Here is a 17,495-nt window from a genome sequence, read left to right on the forward strand (position 1 = left end):
TCCACAGAGATAGCTGGAAGATCAGTGTAGTGGCTATTGACTATTCCTGCCCCTTCCCTGACCTGTTTCAGATCACAGCTGTGCTCTAATATTCAAGGAACTCCCACAGAAGTGGACTCTGAATTGTATGGCAAGGGAAGCTTCTGCCCATATTCTCCGTATCCTTCCTCTACCTCAGCTGCATAACAAACACCAAGTGGTTTGTTACTAAATGGCCTCCATACTTGTAAGGAGGGGATAGGATTTTCTGCTTTATAATCAAAAGCTGATTTAATGAGAGCAGATGCATCCACATTTTAATAATGACAACAACTAATAATGAGAAGGAACAGAAACCCAAAAAGTAGAGAAAACCCTTAATCTGACCCTAGTTAGGTACCAGTTATTCAGAGAATATTACAATTTTGCTCCAAAATTAAATAATTAATAAGTAGAGACATTTGCTTCATTGATTCATTTGCTTAGCATTGCAAACTCTCATTGTAGTCCCTTGAGCTAAACAAACAAGTAATCAAATCCGGGCAATGTATTATTTAAAAAAAAAAAACTCAGATGGTCATTAAACTAGTCCCTCTCCCTTAATTTACTCTGTTTCAATTGCACCGCCATATATAAATTGTGTCAATTGAGTTACAATGATTAGACTACAAAATCTAATGCCTAGAATGGAGAGAGAAATTAGGGAAGACTTGTGCACTATTACATGCTTTAAACATAAAAAGTTCTAGTGATGGAAAAGGCTGTGGGTGAAATCCTTGTCCCATTGAAGTCCAGGGCAATTCTAGGCTCACCACTTTCTCATGAGAATACTTCATTTGAACTGAGCGATAAAACACACATCACCAGCTTAAATCCTGTGATCCACAATAAAAATAACAATCTTACCTTCATCACGAACTATTATACTAGTCATAACCACTGCAAATTCTCTCCTTGTACATTAACAGCCTAGATATTCCACTATTGTTTTCGCTCAACGAGTCAACACACTTGGAAAAAAATCACTCTAATATGGTATTCCCCTGTTCTTCAGGGAATACTGTTTTTATAAATTATCTTAGAAAGGTAGGAAGGTCTGAACATAGTCTATTCAGTGGTGGCCATTCTTTGCAGAGGCCCTCAAACTCGAATTCTGAATGGATTTTATAGTCACTGATCGCACTAGGGACTTTAACCAAGAAATTTCCAGGCCAGCTACTGCTCTTTAATTCTGATTGTATTCTTCCTCCTTTGATGCACCTCCAGTTAGGTATTCCAAATGTCTAATTCTCCCTTCAGCACCATTACCACTTCTTTTAACAGTTTCTGCCAAAATATGTTATCTTTACCATTGCTCTCAACAATAAGCCATTCCATTTGTAGGGCTCACTCATCGGATGATACTCTAACCATGAGCCTAAAGGACCTGGGGTCTGGTCCATCCCTCTGTCCACGGCTGGCACCAGGCTATGCAGCTAAGGAAGCTCCCTTTCCTATTGAATCTGAAGCCTATGTTCTCACCACATGTAATCTATGCTGGATGACTGACCTTTCCCTTCCATTATGGATAAAAACCAGTATGTCAGAGAAGCTTATTTCATCATTATACCCATCAATAACTTTTCAGCTACCAAAACAAGTTGACCTCCATTCTAACTTCACTGGAGGTTAGATGTCTGGGTCCAAGCCAACAGATGATTGGTGGTAGACATGGCTATATGCCACTATCATGCCTGTCCCCGTCCAGATTTCAGAGCTGGATGAAGACTGATTTGGCTCACAGAACAACTTAGAGCAGCCTCAGTGCTTCTTTAAGTTATTGTTGGCTGTAAAAGCACCAAGTGGCCGGTCCAGGAACTGATTACAGCTACAGTTTAGTAGTGCTCTGCCCGTGCCCTCTTCCACTCATCTCACCCTGGAATTGCAAGAGGATGTAGGGTCTAGCTGTCTATGCCACTACAGGTTTCCCATACAAGGGAGGAATTCCCAGCTGACCACATAATTAAGCTTTAAGTCTTTGGCCACTGGAGTGGAACAAAGCAGATTTAACAGAGGTTACTATTGCCAATTAGGTAAATGTCCCACCTACATTAATGCATCTCTCCTATGCTCTCAGCTGCTCAGTTCAGTGAGGCTCGGCACTTCTGCTACTACCCTTTTGCTTGACTACACACAGTTCTAATCACTTGGCATGCTTAATCACTCCTGTCATCACTTTTCTGGGCTCCTTGCCATTCTACTGGGATAGTAACAATAACTTGTAAAAAACAGATCTAAAGTTTTTGCTAAAACTTAGTTGGTGGTCACATCCAGTGTCCAGAATGGGAAAGCCAGGGTCTGGGAGAATAAAGTCAGTAAAATCTATCATTACCTCTAATTAAATGAAAGAAGTAAAATGAAAAGTGAAAATGCAGCTATAAATATATGTCATCCTGATACAAGGTCATAGCTTGTGCTTTTGTAAGATGCTGAGTGACTTTAACTCTCATTGAAATAAATAGGAATCATGGGTAGTCAGCACATCATTGAAGGCACACAACATCATGCAGTGTCAGTCCCTCAATACATCATAGACATAATTTCACAAATTCATCTCTAGTGTAACTCCACTCGATATACTGATGGCTACCAGGTATGAATTTGGCCTGTGACTAATGTTTTTTAATGTAACATAATGTTAGGATATAGATATTCAGGCCTGTCTGTAAAGGCCTATACTCTAAGAATTTAGGTGTATTCTTATCACTTGGCTAGTTATAGAGGTACAAAAGAGAATCAAAATCACTGTCTGCCGGTGTAAGGGCCTTCTTACTGCGACAGTCTGAGGCCCTGTGCTTAGGCTAAGGCCTTTGGCTAAGCAGCAGAGGCAGCCATAAGCTAGGAAGCGACAGGTCACATCCTCACATTCCAAACTAGTCACATTGAAAGAAGGTGCTATTGGGCTGTTAGGAATACAATCCTGTCCTGATAATGCCTATCACCTCCAGAGAAAGGGAAGTGCCTAGAAAATGTAAAAGGAAACAGCATCCTGTCTGGCAAGAACTCACTTATCAATACTGGGATGTGAAATCCTCACTTCTGTATTGTTTTGTCATTATAGTTCCCACTTTGCTATTGTTTGTCTGTATAATCTCTGTCTGGTTCTGTGATTGTTCCTGTCTGCTGTATAATTAATTTTGCTGGGTGTAAATTAATTAAGGTGGTGGGATATAATTGGTTACATAATCATGTTACAATATGTTAGGATTGGTTAGTTAAATTTCAGGAAAATGATTGGTTAAGGTATAACTAAGCAGAACTCAAGTTTTACTATATAATCTGTAGTCAATGAGGAAGTGAGTGGGCGTGGGTGGGAGGGGGTGGGTGGGTGGGTCTCTGGGAGATGGGAACAGGGAATGGGGGTAAGGAAATTGGAATCATGTTTTGCTAACTGGGGAAATGGGAACAGGGAATGGGAGTAAGGAAACTGGAATCCTGTTTGGCTAAAGGGGGAAATGGGCACAGGGACACAGGTGTAAAGCTCTGGGAAACTGGAATCATGCTTGCTGGAAGTTCACCCCAATAAACATCGAATTGTTTGCACCTTTGGACTTCGGGTATTGTTGCTCTCTGTTCATGCGAGAAGGACCAGGGAAGGAAGCTGGTGAAGGAATAAGCCCCCTAAAACATAAGATCACAGTTCAATCATAGTGTGGGGAAAATGAATTAGCACCTTCTCCTGCATAAAAGATCACTGCACTAGCTTGCCCAATACTATGGAAAGACGGGCCAACATGCTGGGGAGTGGGAAGCAGCTCCTGGAGTGTTCCATGGTTGGGACAAATAGAATCCCAGAGTAAATTGGGGTGCTTATGAAAATAATCTGACATCCTTTCTTACCCTCTTCCCACAGATCCAGCCCCATTTATGCCTCCTATATAAGTTTCATGGAGGCTTTTGCAGACCTAAAGCATCATGTACCACAGTTAGAAGTGATTTATAGGTATAGGTTGTCAAAGAGTCCAGAATGTTTTCAGTCCAATTTAGCCATCATTGTTCTCAGCAGAAAACTAATTGTTGGAACTTTGAGCCAGTTCTGCTCCCCTATTTCACGCTAGATATGCTACTGTGGAGGGCAGCATCACTCTTGCTTCTCCAGAAGAGAGTGGAAAAAGATTGCTGCTGCTGAGGGGTGCTTTTTCTTCATGATTTCACTCCTACTTACTGGCATGGTGGCTTATCAGCCATGGAACTCTGGCCTGGCTCTGTGTCTGGCCCAATATGTGTGTGTGCCTGAAGAAGAGCTCTGTGTAAGTGCAAAAGTTTGTCTCTCTCACCAACAGAAGTTGATCCAATAAAAGATATTACCTCAATCACCTTAGGCCTTTTTTAGACTATTATAAAGGAAAACTCAGCTGTCCTAGAGAAAATTTAAAAGAATCCAAGAAGGATAAGAGAGAGGCTTTGTGTGATATGTTTGCCAATTATAGTGTGTTTAGACATTTATTATATGTTAATGCTAGATGTTAGAATACTTAGTAACAGAGTCATAGAAATGTAGGGCTGGAAGGGACCTCAGTAAGTCATCAAGTCCAGCTCCCGCCCTCAGGCAGGTCCAAATAAACCTAGCCCATTCCTGATAGGTGTTTTGTCCAACCTGTTTTTAAACACTTCCAATGATGGGGATTTCACATCCTCCCTTGGAACCTATTGCAGAGCTTAACTACCCTTATAGATAGGAAGTTTCCCCGAAATCTTGTTTGCTAATGACTAAACCCATTACTTCTTGTCTTACCTTCGGTGGACCTGGAGAACAATTGGTCACCATCCTCTTTATAACAACCCTTAACATATTTGAAGCTTGTTGTCAGGTGCTCCCTCAGTCATCTTTTCTCAAGACTAAACATGTCATGTTTTTAAACTTTTTCTCATAGGTCAGGTTTTGTAAATCTTTTATCACTCTTGTTACTCTCCTCTGGATGTTTTCAAATTTGTCTACATCTTTCCTAAAGTATGGCATCCAGAGTTACAGACAGTACTCCAGCTGAGGCCTCACCAGTGGTGAATAGAGTGGGACAATTACCTTTTACATACAACACTCCTGTTAATACACCCCAGAATATTAGCCTTTTTCACAACTACATCATTATGTCTATTTGTATTCAGTTTGTCATCACAAAACCTCCCAGATCCTTGTCAGCAGAACTACCACCTACCCAGTTATTCCCTATTTTTAGTTGGGCATTTGATTTTTCCTTCCTAAATTAAGTACTTTGCACTTATCTTTATTGAATTCGATCTAATTGATTTCAGTGTATGGCAGGCATTGAAACCTGAGTACTCATTAACTGGTACAAAAAAATATGGGTCATGTTGGCCAAAGTGGTCCAAATATTGAAGAAAAAGTGAATGATCATCAATCAAATAATTGAGTGTAAATTAGCAACTAACTGAGCTACCTTCTTGATCGCACACTTCACTGTACACTGTAGTATTTTTTCCTCATCATGAGGCCATTGTTGTTGTATACCTTGATGAAAAGTTTACCTGTATGAATAGTATTCAGGTGCTCTTGGTTCTCCCTTACACTACTGATAAGAGTTTATTTTTGTTCTATTTTTCTTTTTGATAATGAACTGAAATTTAAGAATTAAAAAAAAAGAAAGAGAAAAATGCACCTGTGATCACCTGGCACAGCTTCTTTGTCAAAGATATCCATCCAAATGCATAGTGAATGCTCATTCAGAGTCTCTTCTTGTGTATTGTCAAGATGAGCCATTTTTTTTCTTTCCCAAGGTTGTCTGGTGCACACAGAACACTTGACAAAAAAGCTAATATGTACATTCAAAATTATATTAAAACATTCCCAGTTAAAAACACCTTAATGATATATAAAATATTAATCATATGACTGTGCTTCTCAAGATCATCACCTTGTATGTCCTCAGGCTGGAAGAATGGCTCAACTTTGCTTTATGATTCTTATACCCTTAGAGGCCATACACCTGATCTGACAAGAAAAAAGAAATGTGCCTGTATTGATATACAACAGTTTTCTTTTATGAGAAATTCTTTGGATGAAAACATCAATGGCATTATATAGAGGAGAATCAATATCTGGGAAAACATTGTTACACACACACACACACACACACACAGATTGGTGACAGTTTACAGTTGAAGAAAGAACCCTGACCTGGGGAGAAGAGAGCAATCCTGGAATAATAACAATAAGGTCTTTGTTAGAGTACCTGTGCCAGGGCAGATCATGTTTCGATGTGATGGGGCCCATGTGCCCTCACAAGGCAAAAAAAGCCACACAAAAACAAACAAACAACCCCCCCCCCCCACACACCAAACCTTGTTTAAATAAAAAGTGGGACTGTTCCTTACAAAGGACTGAGTATGGACTTTAGGATTGGGCCTAATCCAAGAACTCCTGTATGTGTTTGTCTGTGTGTTTTCACTGAATTTAGGAAGAAACAATCCGAAAAAGAAAAGAAAGAAAGAAATCTATTTACACTGATGACAGCCAATTTCTCCTAAGATGACTTTGGTTTTGAAAGTTTTCCTGGAAATTCTTTTCTATGTAAAACGGGACACTTAGTATTTCTCTTTTTTGTGTGTGTATCAGATAAGGTGGTTATACAATCTAATGTCATTGATGATGGAAGCCACATTACCTGAATATACTACACAGCATTTAAAGGCTTTTGCAAGTACCCAGAAAGCTCAGGAATAGAACAAACGCTTTTCCATCAGACAACCCTGAGTCAATGAAATTGAAAAGTTCTGTGGGAACTTGCAGATTCTATCAAAACAGTTTATAGAAACCAGACAGCCCAGGCTCCTCTGGATCTCCAATTCTTCAGGCAGCTGCCTCTTGGGGCTTCCAGACTCCCGAAGCTGACAGAAATGGGGAGGCAGCTGCCCGGGAGCAAGTTGAAGCTTCAATTTTTTTCAAATTTGTTCCAATTTTGGATGTTTTTTTTTTCTTGCTGAAATATCTTTGCTGAATATATCTCAGCCTTTCGAATATGTTCAATATTATTACTGCAGTACACCTAGAGACATTAACCAAACGTCGGGCCCCATTTTGCTAGCCCCTGTACAAGCAGATCATGAGAAACTGTCTCTACCCTTGATAGCTTACAGACTAAACAGACAGAGGCTGGCAGGAGAAACAGAAGCACCAAGAGGTGAGGTGACTTACTAAAGGTGATGCAGCAGGTTATTATAAGACTTCAGCCTAGGTCTCCTGACTCCAAGGCCAGTGCCCTACCCCCAGACCACACCACCTCCATGTTACATGGTTCTTTCTAACAAGTATTGATAACAGATTTATTGTAGATTTATATCTCACGGGGGTCCCTCAACTAGTGTCCACCAGTTAGCTCTTTGTGTTTGTTCAGATGCTGACCTAAGAAAACACGTATGACCATAAGAGCACCATTTACCCCCTTGTTAAATATATACTAAATTATACTACTCAGTTGTGCTCTTAGAAAATCAGTGGTGTGTCCTTCCATTCTACAACGAATCTACAGCATATCAATCATTCTAGAGCATATCAATTATCTGTAAATGAGTGTTTTCCTGTTCAGCTGTCCTGTTCCTTATTTGTATGTTATGTTCTTAATACATAAAGTGTACAGAATATAACCCACTGCTCCTGTAACAGTGCACAGGCTTATTTATTTACTCTATGGTAGATAAATAACTCTTAAAATTGGAATAACATCTTTATTTCTGTGTGATTTTGGTTGACAGATTATCTAGTAGAGGCATGTGATTTAACTAAAGAATAACTTACCCCAATTGTATGTAATAAAGCTACAACTCCATCATGACCTTTGCTAGTATAATAAACTAGAAGAAAACAGCACAAATGCCTTTTTCAGGTTAGCCAAGCCCCAAGATGAAATTGCACTCGGACAGATGATAGGCTAAATCCGCAGCTGATATCAATTGTCAGAGCTCCATTGACTTACCCAATGACCCAGATCCTCATCTAAGGTGAGATTCTTAGTCTCTCTCCAGCCCTTTTAAACTGAGTAAGTGGGCAGGAGCAGCATAAAGCGGTTTTCTCTTATGTGACATCTCCATTACTGGAGGATGGCAACCACGGTACCCCATTCTGTATGATCCTCTGCTAATCTGTTTGTGGATGAATAGTGCTTTTGATCCACCCAGGATACACTGTCCATTCAAGATCTTCTGTTTCTGCCTCATGTTCTTCTGCCATCAACTTTCCTTTCCAGTGCCAGAGAAACATGCATCAGCCACTGAAACTTTAAAATGTGCCTTTAAAAGTTTCATATTAAATTAAGGGAGGATTCTCCAATACAGGGACTACAAAAAGTTGTAAAGCTGCCTTCTGAGGACCCTCTTGCAATTCTTGGCATAGGGAGTGAGGCAGGGTTGCGGGTGAGTGGGGTGTTTTGGAGATAGGGCTGCAACAAGCAGCTGTAGAGATTCCAGGAAGTGCTGAGTTTATAGCCCCCAGGTCTGGCTATATAATTTTGAGTGCTTCTCCAGCCCTCAGAGCAGTCAAGGATTGGGGTGGTGAAAGATGGCTTAAAGCTTCCATAGCCTTCATCTATCTTTACCCCTGAGCTGCAAGTTCTGTACTGCACCCTTCAGAGCTACGACACAGAATCTCACCCATTATTTCTCAGAAACCAGAGATAAGCATACACAAAATGTGTGCTCAGCTGTGCCATGTTTGCTCAAAGGAATTACCACGATTGTACATGTGCGGATCTAATTTGCATGTACAAACACCTATGTAGATGCCAAACTATCTATTTGCACATGCAAATACCATCACAGCAATTCCATTAGCAAATACAGGTGTACAATTATGCACACTCTTGTACATGAGAGGGTCACCTTAATTTCTATGTCTTGGGGTACAGACTTAACACATCTGTTTAGGTTATACAAATATTAGGTCAAATTTTCAAAAGCACCTGAGTGACTATGGAGCTTAAGTCCCATTTTCAAAAGCAACTTAGGCACTTGGGAGCCTAAGTGCCATTCACTTTTGATGAGGCTTACTCCTACGTGTCTGAAGTCACTTTTGAAAATGAGACTTAAAAGCCTAAGCCACACAGGTGCTTTAAAATTTTTACACCAAATCTTCTTGCTTAATTGTATCTCTGGTCCTCAGAATCCCCCATTTGCATTTCATGTCTTCTCCACCATATATTGTTTTTGTCTCCACTTATCAGCTGGCCCTTCTGGTCCTCTTGTCCCCATCCTTGAAGCTGCTGGGTATCAGTAAAAAGTGCTATAAAAGCAATTATGGCAACAGCAGTTTGTATTTTAAAATGGCTTTTATTTTCCTGTGTTCAGACTACTTCAGGGTTTCAGTGGTATTTGCCATCTCAGGTTCCCATGATTTCAGTTTCATTTTAAAAACTTTTTCTTTCCAAAGATTTATTCTGTGCTTTTCTGAGATTGCTTTCTCCTTATGACATCAGTGTGCAACAACAAAATGAATGTAAACCCTGGTTTTTATAAGCATATTGCAAGCATTCTTGCACTGTAAATAGATAATTTATTATCAGAAAGAACTAGACTAGATTGGTACAGCAGAAAAACCCCCACACCAATATGGTTAGAAGAAACTGTGTCCTGCCCATTAAAGATGCGAAAGGTAGAAATGCATTGACTGCCAAAGTTGTTATTTTGCAGGCATGTAAGAGGAAAAAATGCTGAATACATTTAAATAAAAGTTGTTTTATGGAAAACTGTTTATTAATTTTACTACTTTTCATGTGAAATCAAACCCCACTGAATTATCAGCTTTAGCAATAATTATTCTTCATTCCATACTTCTAATTCTCTGGTAAGACGCACATAGTTTGTCCTTAGGGTTCAATGACCCATTCATGGTAAGTTATTGCTCAGATCTACAAGCTGTGTAGAAAATGATCTATTTTTTCTTTTGTTATGTAGGGTATTAATAAACAGACCATTTTGTGTCCACATGCTATTGGCAAAAGCTGACTAAAATAAAATATAGTTGTTTGGGAACTTTGCATTATTCATTTGCTGGGGAGTGCAATATGAGACATCATTATTTACACCTTACAAAAACTTGTCTTGTTGTAAACCTTTGTCTTTTTAAAGAGGAAGCAGATTAATCTTTCATGCTACACAACTGCTTTATTTACCAGAAAACACAACATTTCACTCAGAGTAATCTTGATTTATTGTATAAATAGATATGTATAGTGCACTGGGCATATCAAAATTACTCCAAAAAAAAAACAACCAATAAACAAACAAACAAAAAACCTGAAGAAAAGTAGTTACTAGACATGCTTAACATCCACTTCAGTACTTAGTCCTGATCCTACAATGAGTTTTGTACAACTGCATCACTGTATCTGTACAGAGCTCAATGCAGTATCAGGGCCTTAAGATCTGACCCTGATCCTGCAAACACTTGGGCACATGAGTAGCTTTACTCACATGAGTAGTTCCAGTGATTTCAAATTACTAAAATGCATGAAATAATAGAAAACAATTATTGTTAATGCAAATTATAACATTCATAAATATTCAAAACCAAATAGTTTTAAGGTGCTGAATTCTGCAATCATTGCCAGACTAGCTTGATTCATTGTCCCTGAATGAGATGATCACTAAGTCCTATGTCTTCCCTTCCTTCTACGGCTTTGGATAGCCTCTGACACAGTGGAACCAGAGAAGCCACATTGTATGGAGGTGAGGGCAAGAAGCCAGACGTCCATGCAAGGACCTCAATACTGAACCTTTCAGGGTTTACAAGTGCTGCTGTGCACAGCAGATCTTTGAGGCCAATACACAGGTACTTTGATCCTTCTTCCTGCCTTGCAGAAGTGGAATAATGCCCACTTTCTCCTTAGGAGGAGAATTCTTGACACTCCTCCCATGGATTCCTCAATTTCTCAAACTGGACTCTTGAGGCAACATTTGGTTCATAGTGGGGACAGGAAGGAAGCAGGCAAAGTAACCTCACAACATACCCACCAGTGTGATACACTCCAAAAAGATTAACTGTTGAAAAAGAGGGTGGGGTGAGCCGTGTTTTAAACCAACTTGACTCTACTGAAGTCTGGGGATGAAATTTGCTCTTGGCTTAGAAAATGTACAGTTTGATAGGCCATCCCAGTCTGAAGTGAAGATGTATACCAAACATATAGAACACCAACAATAGAGTTGATAATATTTTCTTCATATATGTGACCATACCACTATAGTTAAACAAATGAAGTATCATCTTTAATAATATATTAGAAGTAGAAGAGGATGAAGCTCTTATTTTATTTTTTGCAAGTTTTTAAATAGAAGCAAATGGAAACTGTACCTAGTGCTAGCCACGGTTTCCAAACTTGAGTAAAACAGATTCCTATTTTAACCACTGGTAAGGTGTTTAAAGTACGAAGTGAACAAACAAGCTAGATAAGTTAACTGTTTTTTTTTCATTTCTTTCCACTTGAAATGAATTTTAAGATCTGCCACTGAACATTGTTGTCTTTTTAAAACAGTCTTGTATCAATTTATTAAAATTAATGTTTCATCATTTTCAAAGGGTCACATATTTTCATGTGTTTTTCTTATAGCAATTTCTAATTAAAAAATCTGCAGTAGAAATCCTGCACCATACATCATCATAATATGACCCTGTTCCTGAAAATTGATTCATAGAGGCAGTGCATCTGCACTGATCAACTTACTGGATCAGTGCCTATGTGTGTATTAAAAATTGCCCAATATGCATGCAAAGATTGTTTTATTTCCAATGAAGTAAATTAACATCTGCATGAACTAAGCCAGAATAAATTGGGTTTTTTTGTGTGGAAAGCTGATGACTCAATCTTTACTCTCACACATAGTCCCTTTGGAGTCAATTGGAGCTGCAGGTGCTCAGTACCTCTCAGAATCAGGCCCAAAGGGAGGAGTGGAGTTCAAATCAAAACCCCATCCCTATACAAGCTATTTTTCATCACTTTGCAAAACCTTCTGTTCTGACTACTGCCCTTAACGTCCCCATCCATATGTCTACAACAAATATCATCCCACTCAACCCAAGATATTAAAACAAATTATTTAGCATGTGGGGAGTGTTTTAAGTCTACCTCAAAAGGTGAGGATTAGCAGGTGGTGAAATACTGAGAAGACTGGGATTTGGTGGCTGATACCAATGCAGAGGGGGTCAGAAACTGAAGCAGACAAGACAAGTTTTGGGTATGTGGATCGTAGTTCTCAGGAAGACAGCCCAATAAGAGGACAGGAATAAAATAGCATATTTCAGGATAATAAAAACTTGAGGGTTGTAAATTCTTTAATTTCATAAAATGGAAGCACATTCACGTTACCAAATAGGGAATAAAATGTGAAACACTTCAACATAAGACCTATGCATTACTTAAAGCTGACTTAAGGCATTTTTTGAGTAGCATAGGCTTTATGCACTTCCCCTCTACACAAAAATGAATTTCACCCAATGAAAGCTAAAGGTTATAACATACTATAAATTAGATATGAGGCTGAAATACAACAGGGCAGCAACAATGGCCTATTCTACGTGTTGTACACAGCCCAGCTCAGAGGCCTCATATCATGAAGCAGCTAAGACTCAACATTGTTATTCTAACCAAGCCATTAATTTTCTATAACTAGAGACATATTATTTGTGTCGCTGAGGTTGCCTTCCTTTAAAGCATTTGGTACTGGCAATCTCATAGCTATAATATAGGTCTGTTCAATCAGTAGCCTGATCACACAGGGTTAGGGAGGCCATGATCACAATTTGTAAAACTTCTGAAGCTAGAGTAGAGGAGAGCCAAGGCACCAAGATAGTATTATATAAATTGATGGGTATCAGACAGTGATTTTATTGTGGATTAAGTGTATTAAATAAGTGAGCTAGATTAAATCTTCTCACTACACAATGCAAAACCTTATCATATAAGCCTTGATACCCTTTGAACATAGTGCAGTGCAGTGGAGCTCCTTATTCCCAGTCCAGCTGCAGACTCAACTCCCACATGCAGTGCATAGTTATTTCTGAAGCCGTAACTAAGCATTATCACTCAGAACTCTTTGCTCTGTTCTTACTCTTTCTGGTTCTGTAACAGTCTCCTGAAAGGCAATGCTAACCTCCCCAACACTTAAATACCTCACGTAATAAAATGAACTTTATATCAAGGTTCTTTCTCGTGTCAAAAAGTTTCCCCTACAGAAGTCAGATGTTTTTTTTTCATAACAACACATTTCTTATTTGAAAATTAAATTCCTTCCTGTACTTTTGAATCACCTTTTGCTGTATGGCTTTCACCACCAAGTCTGTTGTCCAATCTACTTTCTATACTTTCTAACACGCAGCTACTTTCTATATCTGTGCACCCTTTTTGGTCCTGAAGATACACATTTATCAACATTTTCATGTGAATTTCTTAAGGTGTGCATATAGCTCATATCATCACACTTTCTTATTGCTATTATCCTTGTCTTTCTTCCGCAGTTCCCTCTTGAAGTCTGCTGTGCTCACTAGCTGTGCTCTGTCTTAAATTAGTTTTTAAACTCTTTCAGGAAGGAGCCTTGTTGTCCCATGTGTTTGTGCATCATCTAGTACCGAGAGGCCCTTGATCGTGGTTGGGCACTACAGCAATACAAATATTAATTAAATAATATTTTCACTTCTTTTGTGCTGTGCTACCCTGTGCTATTAGTGGTTGATCTCAGTAACTCAAAAGAGTTAGGGCTGCCGTGATGGAAATGGTTTCTAAAAGCCCCAGTTCTGCCCATGGAAGGATTCCTTCAGTGCAGATGTAAGGCTGTCTTCACAGGACCCTTTAACAAATGTGAAATAGCGGGGCATGCCAAGGGTGGAACTGAAGTGGAGAGAGTTTGTCAGGACATAACATTGTGGAATTCTAGGCATCACTGCACAGGGCAGCACAGAGAGGTTGCTGTCACTTAGGCCCCACAGGCTGTTTAAACTATGCCAGAGGCTGCTCCAGTCTCCTGAACAGCCCATGAGTGGGAGGGTCAAAAAGTGGATCTTGGACTTAGAATCTTCCTTTACTGAAAGTTGTTAGATCAGAGGAGGAGCAGAAAGTTTCCCCCCACTTGCACCCCATGTCTGTGCCCTAATCGCTGGTTGTGAATCTCCCTCTCTGGAGTGGTTATATAGTTCCCCACCATGGAATGTTAACAAAAGTTCATTCACCAAACTGAATTTTTTTTTAAAGGGCTACTACATTTTGAGGGGTTTCTGGGATGTTCCTTGATCTGGAAGAACAATTTGTGAATTGAAATTCATCCCATCCACATACATGACCTAAAGTGCTTGCCCTATACTCAGGAGTGAATTTCCCCTGCAGTCAATAATTTTGTCGATGACTTTATCCTTTCCCTAGCAATACCAGAACATACACAGGCTTTGATTTTTACTAATGTGTTTGTTATTTTAAATTGTATAACAAACACTTTTGGCAAATATATTTAAAGCCTCTGGGTTAGTGACCAATTCACTTCAACTGTGAGTTTGCCTATTCAGTGTTCATTGTGTGTGGTGTGTGCTTGACCAGCTTTGTCACATGATGTTGTTTCTGCTCCCTGACTGGACAAGTGAAACTTATAAACAGGAATTGGGAAAGCAAAGAGATTGTAAATGGCTGTGTAAAGACTATGATGGAAACATTTGTGTGAATATATTAATATTTTGCTATTTACAAGCACTCTTATGAAAATCAGACATATTTCAGAGAAACAAATAAAAAGGTTACAAATACTATTGGAGAAAATTAACAATTCATTCAAAGAAAAGTTTACAAATGCTACTTTTATAACATATTTATTCAGCCCTAAGAATTACACATTTACTATAGCATGATCAATATCTTTTATTTTGTGGTACTATTGATATAAACACAGCAATGTCCTGATAAGCACAAAGCTATTTGTCACTCATTTTAGGAGATTTTTAGAAGTGTAAATATCCTTAAGTATAAACATCTTTTGATTTCAAAGGAGCTGAGGGTTTGATTTGTGCTACACTATTTACAATAAATTTGTAAAAGGTATTTAACTGAACTCTGTCCTGTACTAACAATGTTATCTTCTTTAGCATGATGCTATAAAATACCATGACTGTCTGCTCCACCTTCTTGTGTTATATAAATCTGATTTTTCTGATTTCTTTATGGATATGATGAAAAATGGGATTGGTTTTGTATGCTAATTATAATACTCATATGACATTTCTAATGCTGTAGGCCACTGCAGTCAACATCACCTAACTTTAATCTTAGACACCCTAATTTAGATGGACAGAACAATGGTACTGATTTGGTATGGAGCTTGCATGCATGTTAATACATTCATATATGTATCTATTTTCCTCCTGTTTCTATAGAAAAAGATGGAATTACAATTAATTTATATTAGCAGCACTAATTTTGGTTACAACAAGAATAAAGATCAAAAATTTTTTGGATATTTAAATTTAAATTATGGTTCCAAAACAACTCCATAAATTGTTTTCAGAGATTATAGTGATTCAGTATAAATAGAATCACAGCTGGAATTGATGTTAGACTGCTGTGAAGAATCACTTTTCTTAAGGGTGCTCGTATTGCGTAGTCAACAGTTGTTAAAGAACAAAGCTAAAAAGTAAAGGAGAAACAAATGGAGAAGATGAATAAAATAGAGATACAAACTACCCATAGAGTAAGGATAATATGTCCAATAAAGCAATAACAGTCCAATTTAATAAAACTTCACAGGGTGAGGAGCAAATTGTTCTGTATGTCAAATTTCTCTTGGATTTAGATTTATTCATTGGGTACCAGAGCTTGTGTATGGTTTACTTTATGATCCTTGTAAATTTGGTCTTAAAGGTACCTTATGTGAACTAGTCATAGTCTTATTGATTTTATGTTCAAACTTCTTTCTGTGTATACAGAGGCCTACAGGACATCTCATACAAACTGCTCAGGGTCAATACTGTGTTAGAGAAAATGAAATCTGTAAAGACAAGGCAAAACATGTTCATTTTTTGTGAGCTGACCATGTGGCTGACCTTGTCTTCAACGGTTGGTTGCATTAGTAGGAGCATTGTCAGCAGATTGAAGGAAGTGATTATTCCCCTCTATTCGGGACTGGTGAGGTCACATCTGGAGTATTGCTTCCAGTTTTTGGCCCCCCACTACAGAAAGGTTGTGGACAAATTGGAGAGAGTCCAGCGGAGGACAACAAAAATTATTAGGGGGCTGAGGCACATGACTTATGAGGATAGGCTGAGGGAACTGGGCTTATTTAGACTGCAGAAAAGAAGAGTGAGGGGGGATTTGATAGCAGCCTTCAACTACCTGAAGGGGGGTTCCAAAGAGGATGGAGCTAGGCTGTTCTCAGTGTTGGCAGATGACAGAACAAGGAGTAACAGTCTCAAGTTGCAGTGGGGGAGGTTTAGGTTGGAAAAATCATTTCACTAGGAGGGTGGTGAAGCACTGGAATGGATTACCTAGAGAGGTGGTAGAATCTCCATCCTTAGAGGTTTTTAAGGCCCGGCTTGACAAAGCCCTGGCTGGGGTGATTAGTTGGGGTTGGTCCTGCTTTGAGCAGGGGGTTGGACTAGATGACCTCTTGAGGTCTCTTCCAACTCTAATCTTCTATGAGTCTATGAATTATAGTCCTGCCTGGACAAATTCCTGTCAGGGAAATGAGACAACCTCAGAAAACTTCCTCTTATTGCTAAGGCCCAGGCCCAAAGAAAGATTCTTATTAGCTTTGCTCTGACTGTTTCAAAAGAAAACAAACTCTTGATAATAAAAAAAAAGAAAAGAAAAATATTTCTTTTAAAAATATTTTAAATCCGGCTACTTTCAGTTGCTTTCTCAAGTAGATCAGCATACATGGCAGTCTGCAGGCTGTACTATGTCCATATTCACCCACAGGCCTTACAGAGGGAGTTATCCACAGCCTATGATTTTCCTTGGTTCTTATATTGAAGTTGGGACTGAGAAGGTTGCTTGGGAAATCCCTCCCCCATACATCCTCACAAGAGTCAGTCATAATCAGGACCTTTTGTATTTTGGGCTCATTCATTTCTCCTCCATTACTTACTGCTATTTGTATCTGTCTCCTCAATTTGTATTATATCTATTTTTTGCCAGTCTCTCTTTTGAGGAATATAACTGAGCTGAATAGGAAAACCTATGTACTAAATCTGTAAAGAGATGTATGCAGATGAACTCCTACATCCATGTGGAGCCCTATGAATTTTGTGAGGCCCTGTGTGGGCCCTACAGGAGCTCATTGCATAGTGGTGCTTTACACACACCTTTACACACATGCAACTCAATTTTCATATATTTGTCCATTAAAAACTCTAATTTTTATTTTAAAATATACACATAATTGCTGTGCAACAGAAATCTCTATCAAATGAGTTTTCTACTTGCAAAACGTTCATATTTATGAAAACTTTGAGACTATTGTTTCTTCACAAAAATCCTCCCCTCCTCCCAATTTTTGTT

This window comes from Chelonia mydas, chromosome 5, assembly GCF_015237465.2.
Source record: "Chelonia mydas isolate rCheMyd1 chromosome 5, rCheMyd1.pri.v2, whole genome shotgun sequence".
NCBI lineage: Eukaryota > Metazoa > Chordata > Testudines > Cheloniidae > Chelonia > Chelonia mydas.